The sequence below is a fragment of the Epinephelus fuscoguttatus genome, linkage group LG20 (assembly GCF_011397635.1).
Source record: "Epinephelus fuscoguttatus linkage group LG20, E.fuscoguttatus.final_Chr_v1".
NCBI classification, from domain to species: domain Eukaryota; kingdom Metazoa; phylum Chordata; class Actinopteri; order Perciformes; family Serranidae; genus Epinephelus; species Epinephelus fuscoguttatus.
The window spans coordinates 3,358,077-3,379,499 of NC_064771.1; the positions used below are offsets into that span (position 1 = coordinate 3,358,077).

Sequence of the window (21,423 nt, forward strand, 5' to 3'; positions counted from 1 at the left end):
TGTAGATTTGATAATATAGTGATGATATGATTATAGTATTGTGTTGTATGGGCCTAAAACTAGACCTGAACCCAGCCTGTATACCTTATTTCATCCATTACTGATCATTAGACTGTCAAACTATCCTTTTCCTTCTTGTGTTAACTGCTGAAAATCAAGGCCACATACTGTACCTTAGCCTATAGACAACACCAAACACACACACTAGACTAACAAATAACTGTGAGACACGACATGTACCAGTAGAGAGGTACACACATTTATGTTAACATGTTGTGCAGTATGGCAAAGGAGAGTGAGTGAGTCATTTGGCATTTATACTCAAGATTATGGGCTCTAGTTTCCCGGCGCAGCGCAGGTGGCGCAGGGTGGCTAACCCCACGCAGAGCTAGTTTCGAGCAGCGCAGCCCGAGGCGTGCTCAGTTTGGTAGTTTGGCAGACCGAGGTGCGCTGAGATGGGTGTGGCGGCGCAGCAGGGGGAGGTGTCGACAGATCCAGCTTGGCGCAGTGACAGTTTCCTGCCAAAAGGCTTCGCCGAAGGTGCGCTAAATGCTCACCAGCTGAAACCAGGTCTACTGTCAGCGCAGGGGGAGCGCAGTCGGTGTAAGCCGAAGTTTGGCTGACTGGCGGACAGTGCACACACGTCACCAGAACCTCACAGGCAGGTTTCCAGAATATCAGGCACATTAACAATGCAATAAATACCCAAAAAAACACTATTCAATGCAACTATCTGCAATCAGCACATAAATATATCTCTATATCGACTGTCCCGTCACATCTGATGTCAGATCAAAGGGGATTGGCACTGTTTGGCACATTTGGCACACGTAATGAAAACCCAACTTGATTTGATTAACATAGCTGCAAACTAATGAGTTCACATCCCTCTCAGCCAACCAGTGACGTACTGGACTGGTGGGGTTGTGGCTGCCGGCCGGCAGGCCAAAAAACAAAGAAATTAAAAATTGAAAAATTAAAGTCATCAAGCATTTTCTCGCGATCATTGAGTGATGGCATTTGACATCTGACAAGTGACAAATGAATGATGGGTAATGCACTCAATGTCCACGACAACATCACAACAAGAAAAGAAAATGGATCAAGGCATGAAAAGACGGGTGGAGAAGGGTGGAGTGGAGAAAAAGAGAGAGAGAAAAAGGAAAGCTATGCTCGCGGAGAGTGAAAAGTATGCTAAAATATCAGATTTATTTACAAAAAAGTGTTTACCCGGCGGCGACAGACCGAGCAACTCTGCAGCAAGTGCAGCTAGCAGTACGGCCTCTGCCTCAGAGAAGAGCAAGCTCCTTCGCAGCCTGCTAACTACTTAAAGGTAAGACATAATAATAATAATAAATAATAATAATTTAATTTGTATAGCACCTTTCAAAACAGATTTACAACGTGCTTAACAATAAAAACAACTACACAATAAAAACAATTAGTACATAAAACATCAAATAATTTAAAAACAGTTACAATAATTAATTACCATCAATTAAGAAAAGACCATACAATAAATGTGAGTCTTAAGAAGAGATTTAAAAGAAGACACTGAGAGACACATATTTATTTTTATTACACGGCTCTATTAAATGCTGTCTTCTGATTGGTCAGTCGCGGCATTCAGCGGTCTGATATTACTGTGTAATGACCTGTGTCATAACACAGTTGCTATGTAGCCCAGCGTTGCGAGGGACGCTGCCCTGCAACACTGCAGCTGTCAAACAACTTCTGAGGGAAAAAACAAACAGAAGTGGCTGATTTTAACATTTCTTTTAACTTATTTGGAGAGTAGCTACAAGGATTTTGAGGAATAGGATGCCGCTGAAGAAAATGAAATGGAGAAGGAAAGAAAAAAATCAAGCGAAAAATGGCACAAGGAACTGACACCTGAAGAGCTTCAAGTGATAGAGGAGGAGAAAGATGAGATAAATACAAAAAAGACAACAAAATGGGCTACTGTATTATACTGTACTGTACTACTACTGCTATACTGACGGACTTTCTCTGCCAAAAACAAAAGAACACAGATTTGAATACACACTCGGCAGTCATGCTTAATGACATTTTACGCAAGTTTTATGCCTCAGTTCAGTCCACTAAGCCTGGGTGAGTACAAAAGTTTCACCAAAAGTTGTCGAATCTGGTCGGTTTTAATGCACTTCGTGAAGGCAGACAACATTATTTATTTAACTGATAATTAGCCATGTAATAAGCGGGTTAATGTTTAATGAGCCGGTGAATACTGGGAAAATAACTCCCTTCCCCTGTCGGGAGTTACTTTCCCAGTATTCACCGGCTCATTATACATTATCCCTTACTTATACTCTAGCTGTGCAGTGCTCTTGTCATGTTTTGGTGAAGCTATTGTAATATGCATTCTGGCTGCTGTAACATTTATTATGGCTTATAACACATAGGGTCCTTCTTGTTTCTGTTGTAACTAGTGCTTTTGATAGAGCTATTGAAATGTGCACTGTGGCTGTGCAGTGCTCTTTTCATGTTTTGGTGAAGCTATTGTAATGTAAATTGTGGTTGGTGTAAGATTTATGTTTCTGTTGTTATAATTTGGCTGTGCTGTATTCTGTCCAAGAGAGGGCGCCTATGGTTAATGGTGGAAGTAGGCTAAGCCTTTAGGATGAAGTTGTGTGGTATTTGATTTCAGATTTTCGTGTTTTGATAGACATTTATTATTATTAACTGAGGTTATTAGTCTGGCCTTTGAACGTGCCTGAATTTATGGGGGTTCTGCTGCTGCCTTATTATCTTGTGTGCTGTGCATTGTTGTCTACTGTACCAGTGCGATTGTAATGAGTTGACTGCGTGGTGTGTGTTCTTTCTGCATTCTCATCATATGGTTAGCTTTCCACATGCTTTCATGCAAATCAATTGTATCATTCATAATGACTGTGTCTGTATATCTCCTCTTCTATTGTGCATCAAGGCAGTGAGTGAGTGTGTGAGTTTCTATGGTAGTTGTGGAACAGTCTGTGTCTGTGGCGCTCTGAAACGTTCTGCCAATGGTAGTGTTTTTTACGTTAGTATGTGTAAAATCATAAATCATAGTACCTAGTAATATGTGGGAGGGGGGATATGAGACACCACGCCTGTTCTTTCACAAATAAGGAACTGATGATCTAAAATGACGTAAAAATGCATATTTTTTTGTAAAACAATATGAAAATTTTTCACCCCTGGCTGGCCGATGCACCGCCATGGGGCCATTGTGTCAAAAATGCCAGGGCCTCTTTTTGGTTCCAGTCCGTCACTGTGTGACACCCATCTCCACAGGAGATCTCATCTCACACCTCAGTGAGATTCAAGTCCCAAGACTTGATTGGACAGGACCTTTACAGTGACATGTGACTCTGATGTCACAGGCATCTGTAGATCTGTGCTCCCTTCCCCTCTCTGTGCTCCCTTCCCCTCTCTTGCTCTACAGCTGCGTAGCAGTGCACATCTCTTTCCGGCTGGGCCTGGAACAGCAGAGGCCCAGACCCTTGTTCCTTGCCCCAAACCACTAAAGGGAGGGCAACTGCGCATAGACTCTCTTGCAAACACAAGGTTTGCAACTAGCTTTCCAGCAACAAGGAACTAAGTGAGTCAGCACCCAGCGTCTAACTCTGCTAAACCCTGAGCGACCAGCTTCCTCGGAGTTTCACCTTTGGAACAAAGGACCCAACAAAGACTGCACCTGGAACCATCTTCCCAGCCTTCTTCTGCCGGCTAACAAAGCAGTACACCACCAAGTGACTCTTTCTCCCATCCATTCAAGGATCGGTAACATAAGAACTGGGCATAGCTTGTCACAGTTTTACAGGCTAAGCAAGACTGTTTAACTTATTGTATGTCATTTGATGCTGTTCACTGAGTTATTGTTGTGATAGTTTGCAGTCAGGTCATTGATTAGTTGGCCTCGCCAAAGCTAAGTGTTTAGTTTGCTAATATTGTTCACAAACAGATTCTTGTGCCCAACTAAACAATCTCTGCACTAATCCAGACTGTTTGCAACACATATCACATTGACACAGACTCATTAACAAATAGGCTTTCACCAGAGCTACACCCAAACAGGCATCTCAAAGTTCCCGCTTCTTTTCCTTTGTCCTGACCACACGGTCAGACAAACACCTCCCCCGACCTGAAGCAAGCCTTGATTCAGCCGTTTTGGTAGTTCTCTGTTGTCAGCCATTTTGTTTTGTAGGCCAAATGGCTCCTTGATCACCACACCCGCCTTTGTCTTTCTCTTCTTTCTCTCTCTCTCTCTCACATACACACGCACACGCACACACATATACACACCAAGCTTGTATATAGTTAGTTAGAATTTGTGTGTTTTGGTTTGCTTTGCTAGTTTGTGAATAAATAGAATTCTCTGGAATCATACCTGCTGTCTGTTTAATGTTGCACAAATGAATGAATAGTCAACCTCTGCTGCGTCAAGGACTCTGAAATCCTTCAGGCGTTACTGTTAATTTTGGTTGTTGTCATTAATTTAATTATTAATCAAAACTCCAAATTAATAGTTTAGCGTATTTTATGAGACTGATATCTTTAACTGGCTATCATTTTTCCCTTTGTTAATTAAGTCACATTATTTAACATGACTATTAATTATTGATAATAATTATTAATTATTTCCGATAGCCAATTAAATCCCTGCATACATTTGGTGTCCCTTGGTGAGACCTAATGTGTTGACCCCAACATATTTGGTGCCGCCGTGTGAAGCCCGAATTTATGTTCCCAACATTTCTGATGCCTCCGTGTGAAGCCTAATGTGTTGACCCCAACATTTGCATCAAGAGATTCATATCTAACCATTTTCATTTTACTTTTTGGGTGGTTCTTACAACAGAGGACATACAATAAGCAGCATCTGTTACGTCCTTTGATTTACCTGTGCCTGTCACACCACTATTAACAGTAGAAAAATAATGTTTTCTCAACCCTATTTCACCTAAAATAACTTCAATCTCAGCACTGGAAAAGTTTTTTTTTCATTCTGTCTCGTTCTTTGTTTGCTCCATGTTCACAGGTTGACAGGATGCACCTATCCATAGTAATTATCACCTCCTTATATAGTGGTCACTGGCTATTTATGGCCGGGATGAATGCTAATTGCTGACTAGCGGGAGGACGCTGTCAATTTATTATTGATTGTCATTCATGAACGTACACATGTGCCTATTATCAAATCCGACTTTCCCGCGGTAATCAGGAATCCAGTGTACATTTTTAGTACCAGTGTTTTTTATGTACAAATCTACTTACACATTTTCTAACATTCCATGAGTGAGACCCAGTGAACATTGTGCAAAATATTGTCAATCATCAACTTTAGTACAAAGAATCTGTATCAGACTTGTATCTTTACGTCCTCATACTATCACTACTCAGATGAGATCAAACTAGGCTGTTTGTGGCCCATGAATTCAACTGAGTTTGACACCCCTGGTCTACGGCATATCAAAGAAGACACACATGCCAGCTGTCTCTACCCCCTGTTGTGGCACAAACACATAGGCAATGCTATCATTATTGATCTACAGTGTGCATGAAATGTTTAATTCTCAGCACATCATGAAGGTTGATATCAGCTTTTGTGTATCAGCCCTCTTTCTTGCAGGGCTGGCCTTGGTATTCTTTGCTTGTTGTTTTGCCTCTGTGCATGTTGTGTGGAAAAGTGTGTGTGTGTGTGTGTGTGTGTGTGTGTGTGTGTGCGTGCGTGCGTGTGTGCGTGCACGCGGGTTGTGCTTGGAGATGAGTCTGGCTGTATTGTATGTCTGCCATATGTGTGTGAGAAATGAGCATTCCCATTTCTATGGGTGTATCTCAGAAGCAAGTCTAACACCCAGGGAGAAAGCCTCATCATTCTTAAAGCACTGGCTACAAGTGGAGCTGGAGGTTTGGGTTGTTGTGTGTAGGGTCTCCAACTGGGTGCAGGATAGCCCCTCTGTTGGATTTTCAGCCCTGCAGTCCCAAAACAAGATGGCTGTGCCAGTAACCTGCTGCGACATCCACTCAGCCATGGCTGCAGACAAAAATTCAAGAATTGTAATGGTGCTAAGCTTGAAACTGAAATGTGAGATGGGACAAAGAAAACATTGGACAAGAGCCGAAGACATGAGAGAATGAGAGATCACGTGTTCTGATGTGCAGACTGTTTCTTTTGTGGCAGACTTGGTTCAGTATTGATTTATTTTTTCTGGTGATGCCTTTCTAAGAGTGATGAAAATTGGTTTCTCTCCTATGTTTGTGACTTGAGAACAGGTGAAAAAAAAGTTTTCAATTTTCAATTTTATTTATAAAATCACAAATCACAATTTGCCTCAGAGGGCTTTACAGCATACGACATCCCTCTGTCCTTAGGACAGAGGACATCCCTCTGTCCTAAGGACAGAGGGATGTCCTAAGGACAGGACTTACAAGAACTGTTAAGTCGACATATAAATTTGAATATCAATCGTCTCAAAAGAGCATGAAATGTGATTACTTGTACTTTACAAAAAAGTTCACTTGCATAATGTACAATATGTAATTAAATCACAGTTACTAATCCAAATGTTGGTGATTACAAAAAGGTTACATAAAAAAAAAAATTTTCTTTTTGGTCAAAAGTTTCTGTTGATTTGCTTTGCTTTGTCAGCAAAGCCTTAAGGAGAAATTTTAGTACTGTATTTATGCAGCTATGCATTTAGAACCTTTCAGCTTTAATAAACCGGCTTACTGTCATGTTGTAATGGAAATGGGGAGTTGTTTTACCAACATTCCATTCACCAAAATTTAGCACAATGTATAAGGATGGCTATTTTAATCAGACATGTCACTCACTCCACGGTTATCTCCCCACCTACAGTAGTTTATAGAGAGTAATGGAAATGACCCTTCCTAAGTCCTTTCAAAGTCTTTTCACTCTGTGTTCCAATAACAGTTGAGCAAGCGCAGTACCTCAGTCAGCTTTCCTTTTTCCTGTTAAACCTAGATATGCTATGAACTAGGCTCATCTATGCTGAAAGGAAAACCAAATTTTGAAGATGGTTAAAGGATGTGTCACACTTGTCACATTACACTGATATCACAGTCTTAGACACATGGTTTTGCAAGTCACATGTTAAGTTAGCTAATCTTAGCAAAACTCTAGCTCTAACTCTAACTCTAAATCAAACTCTAATTAACTAGCTAACATATAGCTTCATCTAGACAAGTCACCTGAATGACAGATAAAAAAAGGTCAGGCAGGATTGCATCCTCATCTTATTTCTTAGGTTACTGTTAAAGAGATTTGGAAAAGGGCAGATAGGTTGGTTGCTAAAATATTTTCAAGATGACATGAATTATCATTAGCTAGATTAAGGATGATGATTCTATGTTTATATCATCCCTGTAAGGCTACATGCCACCCTGATATATTGTCTGGTCTTGGATTTGTCCCTGCATTAACAATGCAGTGGAATATCATGAACAATATCTTTTTCACTTGCTAATTTTAATTTAATTTTAATTTTATATACTTTATTAATCCCTGAGGGGAAATTCAATTTTACACTCTGTTGTCAATTACACACAGGTCCGAACACACACATGCACAAACTGGACCTATACATGCACTAAGTGGAGAGATGTCAGAGTAGGCTGCCCATGACAGGCGCTCTGAGCAGTTGGGGGGGTTCGGTGCTTTGCTCAGGGGCACCTCGGCAGTGCTCAGGAGGTGAACTGGCACCTCTCCAGCTACCAGTCCACGCTCCATATTTTGGTCCGGACGGGGACTTGAACAGACGACCCTCCGGTTCCCAACCCAAGTCCCTATGGACTGAGCTACTGCCGCCCAGCTGGCCGCATCACAGCTAATTCAGGATAGCTAATGCTAATGGAAGATGAGGCCCAATTAAAATGCATTTCTAGCTAAAAGAACAACATCACAGTAATGTTACACAACTTGTTACTATACAATATATGTAAGGTACATTGTGTTAAGAGCACATGGAGAAATTAAAACTCACCTGGAAGTAAACATGAATGCTTTTAGTCCTGTTTAGAACATGGGGTAGTGGTGCACTTTCTGCACCTCTTGTGGCCAAAATGAGTATTAACACAACAAACACATAAAATATCCTGTAAACATCTGCCATGGCGAATTGAGTAAACTCTCATTACGCCTTTGCACGGCGCATTTAAGGGCAAGGAGAGGGGTTCATTTGATTGGTGTGATGTGAATCGGCTGTGTAAAACCCACTCCACGCCTTCTCTCCTCCTTCCTTTCGACTTGCGCAGGTAGGAGGGACGGAGGTGGGAAAGAGGAGTAGCTGTGCCAGAGCGCACGGTGTGCCAAACTTGCAAAACACCTAGTTGGCGAAGCTCAGGTGCGATGTGCCTCCCCCTCGCCCGGTTTGCGAAACTAGAGGCCACATAGTTAACGTCAATATGTCATTTGGTCCGGTCGCCTTAATGTAGTGTGAAACCAAACCAGCCGGACCAAATGTATACAATGTAGCAAAAACACGGACCTTGGTCTGGACTTTCAGGTGTGAAAGCCCCCTTAGAATCAGATTCTGTGACTGCATATTGTTTACTGTAGAGGCATATATTGAGTGGTAAAATTTACTGTACTATCTCCAGGAAACCAGTATTCAGAGAGCACAGAGATCAGACAACATCCTTAAACCTTGTTCAGACAAGACACCAACTCATTAAAATTGCATCTCCTGAGGTTTGAAAATGAAACTCTTTACAACTGTAATTTAAATATAAGTAGTGCAGGGGTGAAGTGTGTCTTCCTGACTCACTAACCTGTGTTTGTGTTTTGAGGAACATGGATAAATTGGTAATTACAGAATAGAATGAAATGATAAACAACGGCAATTCAAAAAAAGTTGGGTTGCTGTGTAAAACATAAATAAAAACCGAATTCAATAATTTGCAAATCGTCTTTGGACGATCCTGCTTTGGAATAAGCAGGGACATCATCTGGATGCAAGCATCTGTTACTCCATAACTTCTATGTACCTTTCAGCATTCATGGTACCTTCACAGATGTTCGAGTTACCCATGATGCCATGGACACTAACACACCTCCATACCATCACAGATGCTGGCTTTGAACTTTGAGCTGGTGATAGTCTGGATCGTCCTTTTCCTCTTTAGCCTGGAGGAGACAATGTCCATGATTTCCAAAAACAATGTCAAATTTGGACTCATCAGACCACAGCACACCTTTCCACTTTGTGTCAGTCTATCTCAGATGAGCTCGGGCCTAGAGAAGTCAGCAGTGTTTCTGGATGTTGTGGATATATGGCTTTCACTTTGCATGGTAGAATTGAAAAAACTCAGAGCGGAAAAGTGCCCCACGTCATCCCTGTTTTTTTCCCATTGTTCAGTCAGATGATTTGAGAGGCAGGCCTTCTGAAGTGGTCACAACAACAAGTTGGTAAGGAGGTGAAACTGGTGGACTTTACAAACCGCAGTTACCATCATCTCAATAGAAAACAGTAGGCATGCAAGCATATAAGTGCAGTACTTAAAACGGCCATCATGGAGGTGAAGCTCCTGGACCACTGTTGGCACTCCCTGTGATCCACCCTGTGTTTTAGGGTCTAATGTACCCACACAGATCTCTGTTTCCCTGTGCCCCAACAAACTATTTACAGACACCCTCAACCAGAGTTACAGCAAGTACCCTCTGCCTGTCCAGTTTAGTAACTAACTACTAATTACTGTGAAGTAAATAAAATAAAATAAAATACCATACAACAAACAGTACATTGACTATACAGGAAGGTTAGTGGAAGGAGGTGATGGGCTGGTTGTCTGGCAACAATAAGAGGTGTGACAAGCAATTTTTTTACTCATGACATTCAATGTGACATTCAGGGAAGTTAAGGGTTAAGAAACATAGTTCCTAAACTGTTGGGACTGTTTGCCTACAGTTATTCACAAAATCCTAGTGCCATCCTTTCTTGTGAACAGCTGAGCCTTTTGTGGATGTCCCTTTCATACCCAATTATGACACTTGAACTTGTTAGTAATTAACCTTTTTATCTGAGGAATGTTCCAAACAGGTGTTTTTTGAGCATATCACAACTTTCCCAGTACTTTTGTTGTTCTCATTCCAACTTTTCTGAAACGTGTTGCAGGCATGAAAGTGTATGAGTTACGAAAACAAAGTAAATTTTAAGTTTAAACATTAAAGACTTGTCTTTGTACTTTATTCAATTGAATATAGGTCAAAAAGGATTTGCAAATCATTGCATTCTGTTTTTAATTTACACTTTACACAGCGCCCCAACTATTTTGAAAGTGGGGTTGTAAATGTATGCATATAAAATAACAAAAATCAACATTCAATTATGCAAGCCAAGTCTGATTTCCCATTCAATACTGGCAAAACTAAATTTGTTATTAAAAAGTATGCTAGGAGTTCATACTGGAGGTCATTTGGAATAAAGGTAAAATGTTGGCAGATATACTATTAAATCCACAATACTGTAAATAAACTGCTGCGCTTATCCTCTCAGCTCGTGTCAGTACTGTGGCCTGGATCTGAGGGCCACTCTGCTGTCTCGTCTCCCCACACAAAAGAGCACCTTGCCAGGCACGTAATCCTCTCAGACCCCTGTAGAGCCCGGAGCTCTGGATCTCCCCTTGGAAGCTGCAGCTAACCACTAACCATTTCTAGCATCTGTGCAGTTCTCAGTAAATACAATGAGTGCAGAGATTTCAATTGTATAGCTGTCCAGGGGTCTAGAGAAAGGGGTTATTTTTGAATTGCATGTTAATATATTATGCACACATTGTCAGTGATGTTCAGGGATTTTTCTGGGGAGTGAACAATGTTGCAGAGAGGGGAAGGTTAGAAAGGGAAGAAGTGATGGTCTGTTCACATCCTCCCCCAAAGAATCTCCCCCAAAGTTACAGAATCTGTGCTGCTTTTTAAATAGCCAAATCAGTTATACTTTGAGAGCAACACCCCAACACACACACACGCATGCACACACGCACGACACCTTGTTACTTTATTGTATCCTCAGCCAAAAACACAAAAATGGTTTGGAGTTTTTATCTTAGAGTCTAACTTTGTAGAATTACGCAATTTCTGTGTTTGAGATTTCCTTGGGATGATGAAACCCAAGAGCGATTCATTAGCCTAAACTCAGAGATGCAAAGCTAAGGTTCAAAACAGGACAGGAGACTTGTAGATGGGATAGCGGCATATTGATCTCATGACCCACATTCTGAACATGTGGCACCTGTAGTTTTGGTGATTTGGTGCAGATTACAGAAGAAACTAAGGATTTGTTGTTGCCTTTCATTTCTGAGCCGATCATGTTCATACAGACCTATTACAAACTGGACAAGAGGTGAAAACAGTTGAAATTAAAGCTGCAAGAGCTGCTCTTATCATCCCTGTTTCAACTTCTTTTCACTCTCCATTGTGTCATATACATGTTACCATGGTTACCATAAACTATAAAAGACTGATCTACTGACATGATGATGATGATGATGATGATGATGATGGATTCAACACTGTTTAATCATTTGGATTATGATCACATACTATCACTGAGTCCTGTGGTCAGTCTGTTTTGCTTTGACACCACAAACTAACAAACCCAGTTCATTTGAACAAAATCAAACAGGTTAGGTGTAAATCAGCCCAAGTTTTTTGAGTGAGGATGTGGTAAGATATGAGAAAAAGGCAAAGGCAACACATTCTCAAGCTGCGTTCACACCAAACGCGGTGCGATGGACACGTCCAGCGCGACGTGATGGACATGATGGGAGTGATAGAGGCATCTAGCGTGGTGCAATAGACGCGAAATTCGCGTCCAACGCCTCATTGCTCGAGTTGAAAATATTGAACTTTTGAGGTGAATTCGCGTGACGCTGTGCCGCGAAAGCCAATCAGCGTTGAGATTCTCCCAATGTCACTGGCATGTGTCAACAACGTCCAGTTGTTGACACAACAATAAACTGCTACTCACTGGAGACAGATGGACAGACGCTCCGCAGCTGAAATGGAGCGCCTGTAGTTGGTGTCCTGCTGGGAGATCTTGGTGCCAACCCTCGCCAACAGGTCCTCAAACTGGGCCCCAGTCAGCCTGAAGTACCGCTGAAAGCGGCTATCATCCAGACGGAGTTCTTGGAGGAGGTGGTGAAACTTGCCGAGCTGGATGCGCTTCTGCAGGATAGGGTGAACCCAAAAACGACGGTGTTTGGCCCTCCAACGCATCTGGGACTTCCAGAGCAGGTACAAAGCAGCGATGGTGGTTATCTCAGCCATGGTTGTCAGTGGCTACCCGAAGCTATATGATACTACGTGTCTACTCTATAGAGACCGCAACAAAAAGGAGCAGGCTTGGGTGAAAGTTGCCGAGGAGACTGGTCTACTTGGTAAGTTCTGTAAATATGTATCCTTAATTAGTTTGCAGAATGGTTGTACTATGAATGTTAGCACTAGCTTAGCTCCAGTTAGCACAGCTGGCTTCCCCGCTACTCGCGCAAATGACGCGATAACGCAAATTAACAAAATGGTCAGGCGTATAAACTCACGCGTTACGGCCGTCGCGTTACGAGCGTTACGAGCGAGTAATTCGCTTCACTCGCGCCCGGTGTGAACGCTACATCACTCTGACCTGGTCACATATCGACTCATATCGAGATATGATGTGCAAGGTACCCTGGGTGCGTCGGTTGTTCTGGGATGCAGAGTCAACTTCAGCCTGTTACATGCATGGTCTGTTTTCAAAATACACTAATGTTTTCACAAGGAATGTACAGTTTGCATACAGTCACTTTAAAAAAAAAAAACAATAGGTTGGTACAACACCACAAATTGATGTTTTAAAATTTCAACAACAAATGCACGTGGTTACATTTAGAACAGGGTCGGGCGCTGTTAAACAATAACAGCAACTAACCATATATCATGCTGACATCAAAGGACAATTTTTTTTTGTTGTGCCAGAAGTCACTGCCCAAGCACAGATATTCAATGACTTCAGAGTGAGACTGGGTTGGCAAAAGTGAAAAGAAAAGTAAATCCAAACACACACACACACACACACACACACACAAACATTCTAAACACAGTATCATTTAACATAACAGCATGATACGGCCAACTTGAGTGTACAGACCAAAAAACAAGCTCTCCAAGACTGCACACATTGCAGGAAAGGTGACTCGCGAGTCAGGGAACAGCTTTGCAATATATTTGATGGTGCCTTCACAGAAGGTTGCAGATACCTCACACCCACTACACTCAGAGTTTAACTGCTCCCATTTGGCCGTCGATTTTGGGTCCCAGGGGCCAACCAGAACATATACAAAGAAATATTTTATTCCCTATGCCATACAGGCATTAAACACGGAATGACTGCATCAGTGAACACTTGTTATTAAATGAGATTTGCTCTCTTGTACTATTTAAATGACATTTTTGCCATTTTACTCCTGCCTATTTATACTATTGTGTACTGTATACTGTATATTCCTTGTGTTTTAATGGTGTGCTGTGTTATGTGTAGTCTATGTGCCTTTGATAGAAGTACTTGAGAGAAGCTAAAATTCCACAGAGGTAGACAATAAAGACATTTTTTAGACATTTTTGTGGATTTATGTCTTTTTTTTAAAAAGAAAAAATCATGGCAGGTGAGTGTTAAGACTCAGAATGGAACATTGCTGGAATTCCATTCAGTCTTTGCCAGACACAAAATAAAATTCAATTTAGAACCAAAGGAGTTAACAGTGCTGAAGAGGCCTACCTGTTAGAACAGCTGTGGTCTTCTGCAGCCAGGATGTCGAGGAAATATGAGGAGCCTCTGTTAAACTGTCAGCATCTCTCCATCTATCCAACTGTCTGATGAAGAAAAATAAACACACAGACACAGTCTTCAATGGATTTAATTCAACCTTTCATTCATCAAAGTCAACAGACACCCATCATTTCTGAAGTAAACCCACACAGGTTCACACATCAACACTGGGAGCTGTGCCAGGTAAACAGCCATCAGTCACTGAGTGCACACACTGGAGGAAGCAGGGATTCAGTGCCTTGCTCGAGGGCAGCTTGACAGCAGCAGATTACCCATGAGCCTTAACTCCGGTCAATGCTCTAACCTTTGTAGAAGCGGCTGTCAATATTCGACTGTGATTACATTCTGTCAATATAAGGTTAGATCTTAAGGAAACATATGGCAGGAGGTACAGAGGACACACAGTTGATAGCAGAGACAAGGAACAAAGGTGACTTTAACCTGCACCTGCATCAATTCATCAGCAACTCAATACTGCAACAGTGAACATCTACCAAGACTAAGGCTAGATTCAAGTCCACTGTCACCTTTTCTCCATGTTTCTGGCTTTCATTGTACAAGAAGTTCATCAAATTGCATGACTGCTATATAAAGCATGTGATACACAAGTGAATACATACACATACATACTATATGTGCATGCATGCAAGCAAGGGATCAATCAAAAGGGGACAAACAAGGGATCGCCACATGATGCAGAGCTAAATAGGGCCGAGCAGTAAAATGAAATTAGATGACAAATTGTATCTTAAGTTTTTGTGTAATATGTTAAAAGTTGTACCAATAATAACTGTCTACAGTATATTATCCATAAACTGTGATATAATTAGTTTGATTTGGCAATGTTATGAGAGTCGATACTGCGGTACCACGGATATAATTCTTCCAGACCTGACAGGGCAGCATATATGCCCACTAGTGGTCCAGTCTGCCTTTAGATAGCCAAAAGAACTTCAGTACAACACCGTGGATTGACATTTTTTTCCTTAAACAACAAACGCATGTGGTTACATTTAGCCAACACACGAGGTTTGGTTTAGGGAAAAAAAGGATTTGGCTTTGCAATCTAACAGGAAGTGAACACCAGGCCCCTGGGTGAAAGTCATTGGTTGTTGCAACCATCCACCATCCCTGCTGCCCACCCTACTTGGACTTCCACCCTCTTAACTTACATTGTTGTCCCAACACATTCCTGATGCCTAACACCATTGTGCACTGTCATCGTATAATGGCAACCGGCTGCATATCATGTTGTCGTGAAAGGACTTTTGTTTTGTTTTGTTTTTTGTCAGTGTCTGATGCTGGGAGTCACTGCCCAAGAACTGGTATTTGATGACTTTGGAGAGAGAGCGGGTTGGTGGAAATGAAGCTTTTATTTACATCTGTTTAACAGATAAGAAACAAGTAATTGTAAATAACCATCATAAAATCGCATTTGAAGTCTTGTGTGTGATTTACCCTTGCTTCATATGAGTAGACAAAAACTCTGCTAGCAACTGGGTTAATTTATGCAACAGGGAATGTCATAGGTTTATGCTTATAACATGGATATGCAGGGGAAAAGTGACTACTTTAAGGCAACTGTTTAGTTGTGTTTAAGTTATAAAATTTTGTAATATTACCTTTGTTAAAAGCTGCCATTGTTCCCAGCTTCAAATGAGTGGAGGAAAAGACTACAAGCTGCTAGGCTAATTTATGCAAAGTGAAATGTCATGAGTTGTATAAAATCAAGCAAAAAGCAGTTTGATCAGTGGGTAATGTCATAGCTCCAGAGAAAACATGTCCCTTCTGCTGTGTGAGTGTGTCTAACTGTGTTGTTCATCATTTTAATATGTATTTACATGAATTTATTGCCTGTGCTGTACACGAAAGACTGTGATTCTGTTTTCTGTTACAATTTAAAAGCAATTTTTGTATCAAAAATTAAAAGACCTTAAACATTTTATACTCGATCCACCCATAAACTAGGTTTTGACCAATAGAAGCCAGAGCCAAATTGCCAAAAACTGTAGTTCCTCTTATGACCACCTGAGGCTGGCTCTAGAAACCAGTCAATCCCCATAGACCCCCACTTAAAATGTCCAACTTTCTAGCAGAAATAGACATGTTTACAGCCTTGTACAAAAAACAGTCCCTAATGCCGGGTCCAAACTACACGTTATCAGCCCAATTATAGCCCAACGCAGCAACGTACGGTGTCGAATGACATTGAGTGTCGTATGCAGTCATTTCATCTCGTGTAGTATGTCATAGTAGATGACAACCAACGCCACGTCTGGGACGGCTCATGATATTCCAACAGCAAGTCTAGCGTGTTTGATTTTCTTTTTGTTGTTCACGATTTCTCCCGTCACAGCCGTCACCTTGAGCAATAGAAGCACAGAGCGATCTGCTGCCGTAGACAACTATACGACAACAACACCCCACCCTTTTAGATATTAGTAAAAAGGGAAAATTTATGGCCTTAAACAGCAGAGGCACTTTATGAACCTGCGGAGTACAGCCATTAGAATCAAGCTTGCAAACAATGTTATTTCTTCATAATGGAGACGGACATATAGTAAGAAAATTAAAAAAAAGTGGCGGGGCTTTTACTTACCACAACTGCAGAGGCTACCAGCTTCATTTGAAACAGACTAGATTATAAACGGGCTGTTATATATTGTTATCTCTGTATGTTTATATTTTTGCTTTTTATCCACTCCCATTTTTCTTTTTAAAGTTAATGCATTGTGCCATCATTTCAAACTCAACACTTCCTGTATCTGTTTCAAATGAAAAGCCCCTTATAACTTCGGTTGAGAGAATCTCATAATTTAAGGCTTTTAATGTGAAAAATTTGTAGGAACTTTTTCTGGAGGACTCAGTGACTTGCGTGTTTGCATACACTACTTCAAATGTAGCTCCTGCCATCTGGTGGCACTTTTTACATTACCACAATAACATTTTGGCTGTCACTCGAACAGACACAGTGACTGAAATACTACTAACCCAATGACATCACGCACGTTGTGAAAGATGACTGGGATATTTGGTGTGGACCATTGTGTAGTGTGTCATGTCAGTTGGCCAAGTCACGGCACGATTTAATGACTCTACAATCACCTAATGTGACATAGTGACTGTTAAAATGGACAGAAATGTCGTGTAGTGTCAACCAGGCATTAAGCTAATTTCCCCCTTCATGACAACTGTAAAGAGGGGTGAATCTGTTGTTATAATTCATCCGTTGTATTAAGGCATTTTTCGGCACTACCTTATTCTCTATAGCTGATGTAATGTGAATTACTCCTGTGTGGGATCAATAAAGTTCTTATCTTAGCCATCTGAGAAGATCAAATACATTGTTTTTGGTGCCTAACTGTTTCCCAAGTATATTAGCGTGTGTGAATGAATAAACGAGAGGCATTAACGTAAATTTCTTTGTAGAAAGGCGCTTTATGAAATTAAGTCCATTTACTTGTATTAGTTTACAGCACAGCCTTGCCACATCCAATATGGCGGCGACGTTGATGTACGGCTCAGCGCTCGATGCGGCGTCTACGTATATATGTCTATGACATGAACAGACAGTGACTCAAATAATAGTAAAAGTGATAAAATAAGACAAGAATAACCCAATGACATCACACACGCCGTGAAAGACAACTGGGGATAATTGGTGAGTTTAGTTTAGTTTATTTGTTTATTTGAAAAGGGACAATGTACATTAATCAACATTTTTAAAAAAAAAATGTAAAATGCACCCGAAATAGCCAAGAGGCTAATTCTCATCGGTAGTCCCTTTGCCAGTTGTTAAAGGCATCAATAAAATACAACATCCAATATAAAAAAATAACCCATTAAAAATAAACATTATATACAAGATAAACATTCTGTACGGCACACACATACCGTTGAGTGACAATAACCCACAATTACATGTTGCACTCCTATATAATAGTGAGGTAAACATCAGTGTTCACATGTTTGTGTTTCAACAAGCCATTTCTTGACATTGCGCTTGAATGAATGATATGACGGAGATACTCTGATTGATTGTGGTACTGAATTCCATTGATGTGATGCTCTGAAGGAGAAAACTGCCAGACTGAATGTAGTTTTTCTTAAGGGAATTGTGCAGTCTCCCCTCACTGCACCTCTCGTACCCCTATTACCAGAAGATCTGATATTAACGTATCCAGATAGAGCAGGAGGAGCTGAACCATGCAAGATGCAATTTATATTTATTCAGTATATGACAATGATGAAATCTGAAAGGTTTCTTGTCTAATATTTTAAGTGCTTGTTTATATCATGATTCAATTGTTTTCATTATTTTGGTGTTTGCAGTAGACCAACTTGTCAGACAGTATGTGATGTGGGAGAGAACCATCGCGAAGAAGTACATCTTGGCTGCTTCAGTTGAAAACGAGTCCCTGATGAATCTTAAGTTTGATAAACTGAACTTAACTTTGTTCCTGACTTTCTTAATCTGGGTATTGAAGCTGAGGTTTGAATCTATGTGCAGTCCTAGGTATTTGTATTCTGTAACCATCTGTACCCTCTCTCCAGAGATGAAAACATCTGGCATCATATTTATGTTAGTTTTTTTCTTAGAGAAAAACATACAGACTGTTTTTGACAGGTTAAGTTGCAGACAGGACAGTTTACGCCAGGCTGTGATTAATAACATAACATCTGCTAACTTTGTTGCAACTTCCTCTGGTGTTTTTCCATGATCAATTATAACTCTGTCATCAGCATACATTAATATATCACAATTATCACACACAGATGGTAAATCATTGATGTACATGCTGAACAGAATAGGACCAAGTACTGAACCTTGTGGGACACCAGTTGATAATTGCAAGGGGTTGGAGTTATGATTTTCAATTCTAACAATCTGAGAATGAGATGAGAGGTAGGATTTGATGAGGCTGATGAATTCCATGGAGAGACTGAAGTTCAGGAGTGTACCAGGCATAATGCAAGTCCTGAGTCTGAAATATGTCTGTCAGCGAGTCCTACTCCACCTATTTAGACTCCACCATAGACAACGGCAGCATTTCTCTGACCACGTAGCGAGCCACAGGCTCCATGGCTTCTTTCAGACTGATAGGTTTAACGTTATCTCCATTATTAGAACCAAACGACAGCCGTTGCTGTTTCGGAGCTGAAGGACCAGCGTTCTAATAGTAACGGAAGTAACTGATGTCTTGTTTGAAAATGTACTTAAGTATTTGATTACTCAAACAGCAAACTAACGCATTAGGTTACTTGTTACTGCAAAAAGTAATCGAAGTACTCTAACGCATTACTTTGTAACGCGTTATACCCAACTCTGTTAAGGCCTAGACTTAAGTACATTTTATTGCACCATACTATGTTGTAATCCATCCATCCATCCATTTTCATTTGCTTATCCGGGGCTGGGTCGCAGGTGCAGCAAGCCAAGCAAAGCACCCCAGACGTCCCTCTCCCCAGCGTCACTTTCCAGCTTCTCCTGGGGGATCCTGAGGTGTTCCCAGGCCAGATGAGTACATATCTCATATCTCATCTGGCCTGTAATCCTTCTAGCATGTTCTGTCCCTGGGCCTCCTACCAGTGGGATGTGCCTAAAACACCTCTAACGAGAGGTGGCCAGGAGGCATCCTGATCAGATGCCCGAACCTCCTCAGATGAGGAGGCTGAGCCCAGCTACCGCACAAAGGAAACTCATTTCAGCTGCTTGAGCCCTTGATCTCACTCTTTCAGTCACTACCCAAAGGTTATGACCATAGGTGAGGGTTTGGACCTATGTAGATGGACCAGTAAATCTTAAGCTTCACCTTCCAGCTCAGTTCCCTCTTCACCACAACAGTCCAGCACAGCGCCCACATCACTGCAGATGCCGCACCAAACTGCTGATCCATCTCATGCTCCATTTTACGCTCACTTGTGAACAAGACCCTGAGATACTTGAACTCCTCTGCTTGAGACAGTAACTCTCTTCCAACCCAGAAGGGACAATCCAGCATTTTCTGGCAGAGAAAAATAGCCTCAGATTTGGAGGTGCCATGCTATAGTATATGAAACCATATAATACTCAAAAGAGTTGTAAGATTTTTATGGTCTCACTCATTTATGTGTATTGTTAATATTAGATCAGGCTTAGAGCTCCCATATGTTTTGTACCAATTGACTTTCGTACCAGACAAAGATATGGCAGCAGTCTAAACAGAGGAACAGAAAAGACTGGATGTTCTTTGTGCTCATTCTTCACTGGCTGCCAAACAAACGGGTGTGATACTGCCGATGCTTGTTGAGGGAGTGTGTTTGTGGTGTATCTTGTATGAAGCATTTGGCTGAGTGCTGGAGTTGCTATGTTATTGGACTGTAGAACAGCAGCATTATACATTTGTCTGGGCAGCAGAACTGCAGACAAATGTATAATTAAACAGCAGCAATCATGAAAGGTGTTTCCTCTTCCCCTTAAGGCGGATTTTGTCTTTGTGGTCTCCTTCTCTTTCTCTGCCTCCCTCTCCCTCTATTATCTCACAGGGTGTCTTCAGATGCTCACAGAAACTCTTCAATTCTCTAAATGTAAAAGCAGAAGTAACATGCTCTGAATGTCCATATAATAACAACTGTGGTTTTGACAAGATGGAACAGATTTACATTTACTAAATATGATGAATCCTATATTCATGTCTTATTTCTGAACATACAATATAGAGCTGCTACAACTACCACTCACCCCTTGTATATTCTAAATGGACAATACTAACTGCAGCCCTCCAACAGGTGATTCAGAGTCCCTCCATTTAAACACAACAGGCTGAAAAGTTTGTTTATACATCAGTCTATCTTGGTGCTAAACCAAAATCAGTGTGTTGCTAATTAAGATCCGAATGTGAGGACACTATGTGATGTGTTCTATGGTCAAGACTTTTTGGTGTGCTTCTATGGGTATATGCTATTTGTGTAATTTTTTGCCCAAGAAGTTCAAATTAGACGGACATGTCTGAGGACGCAAGATGAATTTCAGAATAAATTGACAATAAAGTTATATTGTATCTTAGTGTATTGCATCATATCATAATAATCATATAAATCATATCCTACTATACTTATCGCATCATATCGTATGTTTTCATATCAATCATATTGTATCATATTAGTGGAATGATAAGTTGATCAACAGAAAATTAAATGTTGATATCTGATAATCAAACACTAATTTAGTCATTTAACAAGCAGAAATGTTCAATATTTTCTCATTCCTTCTCTAATGTGACTGTTAAATGAATATCTTTGGGTTTGACTTTGGCCGGTTAACAGAGATAAGACATTTGAAGATGTCAAATTGGACATTCTTTAAAATTTCTATTGTATTTTTATTTCATTTTTATAAATGCAATGACAATGAATCATTTTGTTTTTATAAAGGCAAGATGTTGATGTTGACTATTAACTGGAAAAATGAAATTAAAATTGAGGGGGTTTGATCCCTGGAGTGGGGTAGCCCTTCCATGCAGAGCTTGCATGTTCCCCATGTCAGCGTGGGTTTTCTCGGGGCACTCTGGCTTCCTCCCACAGTCCAAAGACATGCAGGTGAATTGGTGACTCTAAATTGGCC

The 21,423-nt window shown here is 40.9% G+C and overlaps 1 protein-coding gene across 2 annotated transcripts in view; it reads right to left on the reverse strand.

Annotated features, from left to right (window-relative positions):
* LOC125881011 (RNA binding protein fox-1 homolog 3-like) overlaps positions 1–21,423 on the reverse strand; it is a 1,507,594-nt gene that overhangs the window by 1,281,273 nt on the left and 204,898 nt on the right. For both annotated transcript variants that reach the window (XM_049563926.1, XM_049563925.1), the window contains exon 2: positions 13,770–13,864. The gene's annotated coding sequence lies outside the window, so the exon portion shown is untranslated. The remainder of the gene's footprint in view (positions 1–13,769; positions 13,865–21,423) is intronic.